The following is an 11,344-nucleotide window of genomic DNA, read 5'->3' as shown; positions in this document are numbered from 1 at the left end:
TTGTTTGGATTGAGCATTATTATGGTGAGACATTGAGAGAAAAAGTACGACAAAAATAAATATTTTTTGATTGACTCTTCTCTGTTTTTTTATCTAAATTTTAGAAAAAAAAATGACGGTCAATAACGTATTTTGATAATTAATATTTTTTAAGAACATTTATAACATTAACAAATATCTCAGTGTGTTCTTGACGGATATTAATTACCAAAATATGTCATAGGCTGTTATTTTTCCTAAATTTTATTAAAAATAGTGAGATGTAATGAAAAATGACTTCCCTTTTCCTATCTGATACTTTCTTACCATCCGAAGAGGTTGTTTGGGTTCCGAAAAGCTTTATGCGAATCAGTTTCTAATCTTTTTCTAGGGCTGGATACGAACTTTAACCAACTTGAAATTCATGCTTATTTTTGTTTAATGGTAGAGTAATGATTTCCAGGCACTTATATTTTTTATAATTGCACTTTCTTTTTCTCATATGTTAATAAATAATTCATAAGATTAATTAGTTTTTCATTAAATGCAAGAGGTTGTCCTGATGGTTAAGGCCCGAGACTGGGGTTGCTCCTTCCTAAAGTCTCAGATTCGAAACGTTTCAATTGCTATCAACTATTTTGGGGATAGTGGACTTACGGTTCTCCAAAATTAATCGACTTACGCATAAATCGACCCTTCGCTATAAAAAAGAAGAAGAAGAAGGTTTGTTGTTCATTTATGAACTTTCCCACACTTCTAACTTGGAAGGGCAGTATTGTAGACTCACAAAAGGACAACAATTAAAGAATGTGCAAAAAGAGAGAGAGTGAAATGCAATACGAATTCAATAAGTTCTAATTCAATTAATCACAAGTGATTTTGGGGGTTGAAAGGGCCGAGGAGTGGTGATTTGGGTGGTTAGGAGATTTCGTTATGTACTCTTCGAAGCTCTCTTTATGTTTTCCTTCTCATATTGTACCAATTTCATATTTGGCCGGTAATGAAATTTTCTTTCACCGATAAAAAAAAATTCGAGTTTAAATATTTGGACAGTAATACCAAACATTAATGCTTGAGTTAAAACTAGCAATCAATCAAGATGCAAAGGACAATAAACAAAATCAAGGAGTACAAACTTTTGTACTCAGAACGGAATATTGAGGCCTCAATTACCAGCAGTAATACAAACAAGGGAACGACTTCGGTGTCTCCACCTCTTTCGGAGACACCAACCAAGTTATACATTGTTATAGTTTTGGCTATGTTTGTAATGGTTTATGCTCATAATGATTTTGTTATGCCAAAAATTACAGTATCTTCAAAATGTTCGGAGACACCATAACACTATCCTACAAACAAATAAAGAAATTTTGTTGTTACAGTTGTACACATCTAACGAGCCGCTTAAAGCACGAGAATTTTACAAGCAATCATTCTACAACCACAAACACTTACATAAACATTTACACAAACCCACCCACATTCATCTTTGCGGACCACACACTACACCTTCAGTGTGTGCGGACGTCACCAAAAGATGTGAAAGTGTGTGTAAAGTATATGTGTGTAAGTGTTTGTGGCTGAATAATACAGAGTAATTGTTTCGCGAGTTCACACAGCTTGTGTGCCATTTGGATGCTGGACTGCACCTGTGGAGTCTGGCCAACTCCATCTTCATTTCCAGTCAATTTCAATGATCAGACTCGTTACATTGCAGAACTCGTTCACATGAAAAATCAAGTCAACCAGACGAGTAATATCTCCCTAATAAAAGAGAATGACAACAGTAAGATTTGCACGTTTCAAGCATTGCTTTACAAGCCAGGGGCACGATAATTTAATTGCTTGATCGTGCAGTCCCTCCCACCAGTCCTCCACCACATCAGTTTCTACTTTCTACACCTTTTCCTCCACTTCGATTCGAGCATCTCGATCTTTTGGAAAAGTCGATCGATCGCACTAGCACCACGGAATATACTCCACTAGTCCACTCCTTTACCGAGGGGAATCCCGTGGTGTGCCAAATGCGCTACGGAGTTGTAAGGTGTCTCGTTGTGTCCAATCGAAATTTCTTTATCGTGATTAGAAAGCTACATACGCACTGCATTTACACAGATCTAACCACGTCCCTCTCTCACATACATGTGAACCCCATAAACGTGGTGGGACCCACATTTATGTGAAAATGGGTGTAGTTATATTCGTGTAAATGTGGTGTGCACCAAATATTTTCGGATTTGAATTAATCGGCTACCATTAGCCCCTAGCTTGATCGACGATATTAAGTATACAAAAATGGATGGTTAGCATAACTTTGAAAAATATATCGTGATACAAATTTATTTAGATCATGTATTAATATTCGACTAACTTGAGTTTCAACTTTCAGGTAGTGTTGAGCAATTTTTACAAACTGAATGATTTAGATTACAATAACGAAATTTCAATGAGACACATTGATGTGTCATACACTCCCATAGTGCATTAGCGCACCACCGGACCCTTTGGGTCTCAGTTTCAGGACATCATTTATGTAAATTCTGCCGATTCTACTGAATTAATTATAAAATCCAAGGAGGCAAGTAGGGGTGAGCATGGATCGGATTGGTCTGGTTTTATAGTAATCCAATAACCAAACCACTACTTACGGATTATGAATTTAGAGAACCAAACCAACCCATAAAATTCATAAAACCAAACCAATCCAAACCATTCAAAGGCGGTTTGGTTTCGGTTTGAAACCATGGTTCGCTTAAAATTGAGATATCATTACTATAAACTATTTTAAGTACTTAAAATTGCATAGATAACTTAAACTAAAAGTTATATTGAAATTAATATATTAAAATCATCAAAACTCACTAACATCAACCAACTAAATAAGAATAGAATATATTAGAAAATAAGTTACCGAGAAAAAAGAGTAGGAAATTACTTTACTAAGCCCAAACCATGTATATTTAGTGTAATGAAATTGTAGGAATAGGAAGTTTAGGAAATTAATATTGGAAGTGAAAGAAAAGAATATGGTGGTGAAATAGAGTATTAGATAAAGAATTTAAGTTTATTAAGTATATCTAAACAAATTATATATATATATATATATATGTATATATATCACACGGTTCGGATCGGTTTGGAACCAAAACCATTAACGTAAATCCATAAACCAAACCATTTAACACGGTTTCTATTTTTTTTAAACCGAGACCTAACCACATCATTAAAAAACCAAACCAAACTATTCGGTTTGGATTGGTTTGGACTGGATTCACGGTTTCATAGTTATTTTGCTCACCCCTAGAGGCAAGGATGAAATCAAATTTGTTTATATCTACCTTTTAAAGTAACAACAAATTATATTATATAAACGTATAATTCCGTAGATTGTACTCCAAGAATTTCATATTATGCATAATTGTCTCGTCAGTATTGTGATCAAATATACTTCAGATTGGGTTTCCTATAAATTTTTGCATCTATATTTTTCTTTTCTTTTTTCCTTGAACTTTTGGGATCTACTATTCCCGAATTGTGGGCCCATGATTGGACTCTCTGAAATTCCAGTAGGCTGCTGTTAAGGTTTTAAAAACGAATTTAAAAAAAATCGCTTTGGATCAATTTTTTTGGACCCCGAGGTGGCCATAAAAAAAGGAAATTGATTTTAACACTCTAAAAATTGATGGAAGGGCTCCAAAACGACGTCGTTTTGTGTATCAACACAATTCAGTTTTGGAGCCCCTCCATCAATTTTTGAAGTGCCAAAATCACAATCCTAAAAAAATCATATGTGCACAATGTGTATGTGCATAACACAACTCATAAGTTTCCACTTTAATTTTTGGAAGAATTTCACAAGAGTGTAACAGGCTACTAATCAAAACTAGGTGAGTAAGCATGATATTATTCCACAAATTGCCGATGCTGTCATAAGAAAAAAAAAAATTTGTTCTATGGAGCCTACGCGGCTACGCCCAAGAATTAACACGTCAAACTAGGCCAAATTTTTTTTGTATTCCATAAAAACTCGTATCCAAACTTTTGCCATCAGTTATGTGCATAATACAAAACCAAATTTATTTTCCATGTGAGAAATAAAAGTTGTGCCTTGATCAATTGTCACGCCCTCGATTTTCAACATAATTAAGTAATACATTTCAATAAAAGAGAAACCTCGCATATCATATACGTTACCCAAATGAGTTTCCCACCTGTTTAATTTACAAACAAGTCCTTAAGTTTAGATAATTACAACTTTAGTCAAAAGAAAATTCAGTAATAATTAGTTACAAAACCACCTTTAACAAAATGAGATCTTCACAAAGATGACGAAATAACCAGTGATGTCAGCTTCCAAAAGTCTTTTACTGTCAAGCACATAATGCATGCAATCTATTGCCCGGCATCAGAACCTGAAAAGAAAGATTTGGTTGAGCTACACTAGCCCAGTAGAAAATTCTAAACTCAAGCTATATGCAATTTGAATGAACCATGCACCGAGAATGAATGAGTACTGACAGATACGCCTATACCACAAATGACTACCAACAAGCTGCGAATTATCGCCTAAGAGTCCTAGACTTCACATCAATGTCACTAGCCGTTTACTTCTTTAACTAGTTACATTATTAAACTCACGTCATCTCACACTTGTCTATAATCAAATCAAAACATCTTATTATTCTCCGTATGATAGTACAATCTTTCTCGTGTCCACATTGATCTTCATTAAATCCCTTAATTGCAAAACCTTTCTTTTCCTTTAATCCGGTATTTCCCATCAAATAATCACTAGGGTCACCTCGGGTCTAGTTCCCTCGAGCGCAGGGTCACCCCGAGTCTTTTCCCTCAATAACAATAATCAGGTGGGGTCACCTTGGGTCTAGTTCCCTCGAGCGCAGGGTCACCCCAAGTCTTTTCCTCCAATAATATGAATCAGTTGGGTCACCTCGGGTCTAGTTCCCTCGAGCGCAGGGTCACCCCGAGTCTTTTCCCTCAATAACGACCACTTGGGTCACCTTTCACACTTTTCACAATCGACATCATTTCATAATCAATTTCATCATCCCTTTAACGGTTATACCACTGAATTTTAATTAATCATTACGTGACTCCACAAATATACATGTTCATGCCTTTTCATTAATTTAGCCATTCACATTTGACATAGCATACTAAGCCCGTACATATAATCCTACCATACTTTATCCGTTAGTTTCTACACTTGAGCCTCATAGAGAGAGTGTCAAAAGGATTAAAAGGCTTGACGAGTCGAGAGGACACGAGTTATTTCCTCATTTCAAACAATTCTTTCTCACATCAATTTTTCACTTCAAGCATTCCAAACAATCTACCAATCTACCACGTTGACTACATCTCAAACCGTTCCTAACTGTCATCCATATCAAGACTCGGACTAATTAATTATTACACGCCTATTCCTTTAAGTACACCATAACCTCACGCGTCCTCACCGTACCTCTAAGTACATTTCCCGTACCTTCACACGCCACATATTAACCCATGACTAGACTTTACGATGCCTGATCATCTAGTTTCTATACTTGGAGTCCGTAAAAGCATGTACTAAACGAATCTAAGAAATTTACGAATCGAGAGAGGGAACGGATTGCAACACTACTCATCGAATCCCTAGACATGTTCACTCTAGTCCATTGGATGCCACTCTAAGTGAGAAATGAGTAATACTCATCAAAACACTTGGAAGAATACACAAACAAGCTCATTAGAGTCGATGAGAGGCTTTGACATGCAAGTTGAAAGATATAGGAAAGCAGCTGAAAGATACTGCAGCAGCTCAAATAAGCAGGTGAAAGCAGGTGAAACTTCTAGTCTCCTACCGGTAGGCAAGCAAGTCCTACCGGTAGAACTTGAAAACAGAAAGGCTAACATTCCGATAAAACCTAGACCTACCGGTAGGTGAACAAGTCCTACCGGTAGAAACTCCAATTCACGCAACCTACCGGTAGGCAAGCAAGTCCTACCGGTAGAACTTGGAAACAGAAAGGTCAACATTCAAATTCGAGCGTGACCTACCGGTAGGCAGGAAATTCCTACCGGTAGAAGTTCGATACATTGAGCAGCTTTTGAGCTGCTGCTGTACGTTTGAGCTGGTTGACAAAATTTCTCAATCGTTCTACCGGTAGGGTAAAAGCTCCTACCGGTAGGAGGAGTTACTTACAGACGATTTCAACAGATTTCGACAGAAAATTTTAAGTTTCGATCCAATCTCAACGACAACCAATACCAGCTCGAATAAGGCATAAAAACACTCAAATAGCATATAAAGTGAGGTAGAATTCCCTACCTCGAAGTCGGAGCACGAAACCCAAGAAGTTACAAGCCCTAGCTTTCCGAAAACCTTGTTCCAACCGGAATACAACTTCTCCGAGCTCGAACCGGAGCGATACGGACCACAATACACGAGTAGAAGATGGAATGGAGGTTATTTGTTGTGGGTTTTGAATTTAGAGGTGAGTTTTTGGGTGAGGGAGTGAGAGAGGTAGAGAGAGCCGAGAGAGAGAACGGGAGAGAGAATGGGATGGGGTTTTGGGAATTATTTTCCCCTGGCACACACACACTTATACACACATGCACCTTATCACACTAACACCCACATATTTTAAACTCTTGCACATTGACCCACAATTAAAATAAACTCAATCAATTTCACATTTTATTTTATTATTTTTTTTTTTTTTTTATAAAATGTTCAAATAATATCCGAAAAAATACGGGTCCTTACATCAATCCACTTCCAATAGAAAGTTAAGCTCTTCTTCGCAACGTGTTTCAGTTGTTGGCTCAATCCAACAGCAGAGTAGCAGTTCCTCCATTCTGTCAAAGTCCTTTCTAGAGAGGCGACTCGCAAAAGATTCATACTGGTGGGTTGCAAGAGAAAAGAATACGCCATCCTTGCCAAGAAATCTCGAAAAATATATCTTGTTTTGCATTCCCTCTACTACTTTGGTGGCTGAAAAAGATACCGCATGGCTCACAAACAGCGTTTTACTGCCCAGATCATATACTCTTTCCCAAGCCATCTTTGAATCATCCAGAGTGTAAACAGAAACTCCTCTTCCCCTCTTTCCCACAAACACTGCAAGTAGCGTCCCGTCACACTCCACCAAATAACTTTCATACACAAAATCACGGGATTTTTTAGGGTGCTGCAGATATTTCCAGTTGAAAACACCCCCAAGGTATCATCTTGACCAAAACAATAAAAAAGTTCATTGTAGAAAACTGGATTGGTGTGAGCTTGGTGAAAATCTCTTGCCCCTTTAAAGTGACAGAAAGTCCACTCTTCCTCACCACAAGAAATGACTGAAAAATTGACGTGATCAAAAAAGGCATATATACCAAAGACCATACATTCCGAGGAGGTTGGAGCACAAGAGAAGGATATAGCATTGAAATTGGCTTTGGTGAAGGGGTTAAAGAAGAAGACAGAGTATTTGCCTCTAGACATAACAACCAACCATCCTTGGAGCAGCGAAGAAACGCATCAGATAACTCAAGAATATCCATTTGGAAAGTGCTGTGGTACAATGGGTGGGAAAATTTTAATTCCATATTGTTGAATCCCCGGTAAAGCATGAGCCACTGAGATTGGGGAATTGGGCATTGAGTTGGACTTGGACATGGCACTGGTAAGGTAGGAACTAACTTCCATGTTTTGCAGACGCAACGGAACCTGTTGCAGCCAACCTATTTGCATAATCCTTTAGGCGATCAAGATAAGATTCCATAGTTCCAATCTTACTAACATTTTACAAACGTCTCTTCAACTCATGAACATGAGTTCTAGTCAAGGAATTAAACCTAGATTCTAACGATTGACATACTTGAATGGCATGTTCTAACCCTAGAATGTGAGGAAGAGTAGTTATGGAGAATGTGGCCGTGAGACAAGATAACAGTTGACTATCAATTAAGCGCCACAAAGCATATTCAGGATTTAGAACACGATTACCAGAGCATCGGTGATCTGAAGCGGTGGTTGTATCATAGTACTGTCGAGATACCCAAAATAACCATTGGCTCGCATTGCATTCTGAATTTGAGTCTTCCATAGTAGATAGTTGGTTGAATCCAGCTTAATTGTCACCAGAGAGTGGAAATTTGAAACAAGAAACACTAGGGTTGGAGGAATCGTAACGGAACTTGATGTCAAACCACTCGATTGAGAATTGGTTGAAGAACTTGACGTCGCCATTGAAGATGTTCACCAGAATCGAAGAAGACTTGCGTCTATTTGTGCTCTGATGCCATATGAAAATTCACAAACTAGAGAGAAATCTAAGAACTAGAGAGAGAAAAGGAAGTAGAGAGAATTATTTTATTGAACTGCCTGAATGAGTACAACTCTGGTCCATACGTGTATGTATAACCCTGATCTGATCAGCTCCACTAACTAACCGCCTCAACCGCTGAGCTGACAACAGATTACAGCTAACACTAACAAAGGAAAAATAATTTGTTGTGAATGTAGAACACCATAACTCCTTTTACACCCAAGCTTTTTCAAATTCTGAGTACATATTAGCATTAAGAACTAATCGGGGCATTCTAAACTCTGCAGATGGCCAAACCAAAGGTTGCACGGAAGCAAGCTCCAAAGAAGGAGCAAAAAGGTAATCAGATAAGTTATGTTGTCACAACATGCGGCTTTTGCGGGATTAAATTCCCGGACCTTGAAGCGGCAAGAATGTGCACTCACAAGCATATATAAGTAAATGTTTTTCCAAAAAAAATTTGTAGTCTATGTTACTTCTTAACAAATGAAAAAATGTGCAGCTAATCAAGATGGCCCAAACGTTGAACCTTAAGTCTACTTTTCAATATACTTACTTCTCCAAAGAAAGCTAAAACTATACCACATTCTCGATTGACAACATGACTAAAACATTAAAGGTAAAGCCATTTGCATTGTAGCCAAAACCTCATTACTACTCGATGTTTCTTATTGGGTTCCAAACTGTAGCTGATTTGGACGGTACATGCACATCCTCAGCTACCAACACCAAACAATCGGAACCGTTTAAGTTCTATAAGGCAAGTCAATTTCTCTCGTATCAATAGGAAAGTGACGATTTCTTCTCCTTAAATTACCTTCAAAATTGCGAATTGCAAAACTTTCTTTAACCCAATCTTTTTCTTCTTGATATTTAATTTCTCTGCAAAGAAGTTGAAATGCTTTCCTCATGGAAACCACTTTAATTTTCTATTGTTCAGTTGGACAAGATTTTTAAAAGAGGGAGAATATTAAAGACAAGAGTGGGGAATGAGAGTATTTATATTACACTTGAACTTACACTTTTTTTTTTGGCTTGATACAAAATAGCTAGAATCCATCCCTATGTATACTACTTCATGAAAAGCTCTAGTACAAAGATATTTTCATATAAGATAAACTTTGAAGTAATTTTAAAATTGCATATGTGACTGATTCTCACAAAAAAATCTAGATATTTCACAAGAATATTCTAGAGTTTCTATTACTAGATATTTTAGAGTTTCTAAAAACAAAAATGCTAAGGACACATACATTTGTACACATATCTTTCACATACACTTTTATGGGGCCCACCTCGGGTCCCACCAATATGATCCGAACCGCTCATTATTTTTAAAATAACATTTTAAGAGTTTCTGTAAAAAATCAACTCAACAGGATATCAGTAAGGACTTTTTCAGAAATCGCAGTGCGAATCAAACTGTTTCACCCTATGATTTCTGAAAAAGCTCTTACCGATATCCTATCGAGTTGATTTTTTACAGGAACTCTTAAAAAATTATTTTAAAAATAATGAGCGGTTCGGATCATATTGATGGGATCTGAGGTGGGCCCCATAAAAGTGTATGTGCAAGATATGTGTAAAAGTGTATGTGCAAGTAACATGACTATTCTAAAAATTACATATTCATATCTTCTTGAATAAAATCTTCAATGTTTGGGTTTTGTCAATTAGAGCTCCGGCAATTAGACTTATTTGGACTTAACTTTTTTGTGCCAAATAATAAACTTAGTTTATCCTTCAACAAAGTTGATTATAATTAATATACAATTAATTATCGTTTTGACTGGCGATGGACTTAATGGTGATGTTGTCACAAGGCCGGCTCATGGGGTAAGTAGGGGAAGCGGCTGATTAGCACCTAAGATTGTAAGATCGTGGTGCTAAAAGTTTCCTAGCTTGCTGCGTTTTTATTTATTAACATCATTTTTATGTGATTTTACTCGTAAGGTAGTTTGTTAAGTGTTTTAGGTAAAACGCCCTTAAAAGACGTATTTTGATCACGAGCCTAATTCCCAAGAAAGTTCAAGTACCCGCGCCCGATGGTCCTTCTGCCAGGATGGCCTAAGAGCGAAGGCGTGAGGCGTTAGGCAAGCCGTTGAGGTGTGGGGTGTCAAGTCTGGGAGGCTGGCCTGAAGACCTGGAGATAAGCTCCCCGTATCGATACAGCCTTAAGCTGTATCGATACGCGTTTGCTTACTGGGAGATCAGAACAGGCTGTATTGATACGGCCTTAATCCTTATCGATACAGGATCACTACGGGGAAATGGCCCTTTTCAACTTAGCAGCGTGGTATCGATACTTTGTTTAATCCGTATCGATACCAAGAGCCTTCGGCCAGATATTTGTTGCTTTTTAGACTTTTCACTTTTGGAATAGTTGCCTTTATTGGTATGCTTTTTAGATATTTGATGAGAGAGAAACCCATTTTGTATAAATAGGGGCTTCATTTCTCTCATTTGTTACCTAGGACATTATTAACTTTAGTTTTCCTCCATTAAAACTCTTTAAGCTTTTTCAAGTGTAATTTCCTTAGAACTCAAGTAAGTCTTTATCGTTTATTATTTTCTCGTTTATTAAAGTTGTTCGTGCGGACTAAATCCTTTATAATATCAAGTTTGTTTTCAATTCCTTCGGTTAAAAATAATGTCTCGTTTTTATGTTTTCTTTGGTGCTTTAGTTATGTGTGAGTAGTATTGTTGGCTAAGTCTTGGGCTACTCTTTTCCAATGACTTAGGTTGTTATTTGGTTCTCAAACCTTCGGGCTTAAAATCATGGTTTTTGGAATCGAATTAACCCAGCCATTTTGGTCTAAGCGAAGGGTGTTAACTCATTGGTATGTTGTTTAGTCAAGCGGTCTTGGCAAGTGGCATATTGAGGGCTCGTGGCCTCCTACGTGTTAGATGCATTAGTAAAAATAGGTTGATTTAATCCGTTTAATCACACCTTTCTATAAACATAGTCGTTAAAGCTAAATTCTTCGAGCGAGAGCGCGCGGTCGTGATTCTCGTTTGAGTTATAATTGAGAACCGGTAATGGTCTT

Source organism: Rhododendron vialii, chromosome 8a (genome assembly GCF_030253575.1).
Source record: "Rhododendron vialii isolate Sample 1 chromosome 8a, ASM3025357v1".
In the NCBI taxonomy this organism is placed as follows: Eukaryota; Viridiplantae; Streptophyta; class Magnoliopsida; order Ericales; family Ericaceae; genus Rhododendron; species Rhododendron vialii.
Note: the sequence above shows the minus strand (reverse complement) of the source record.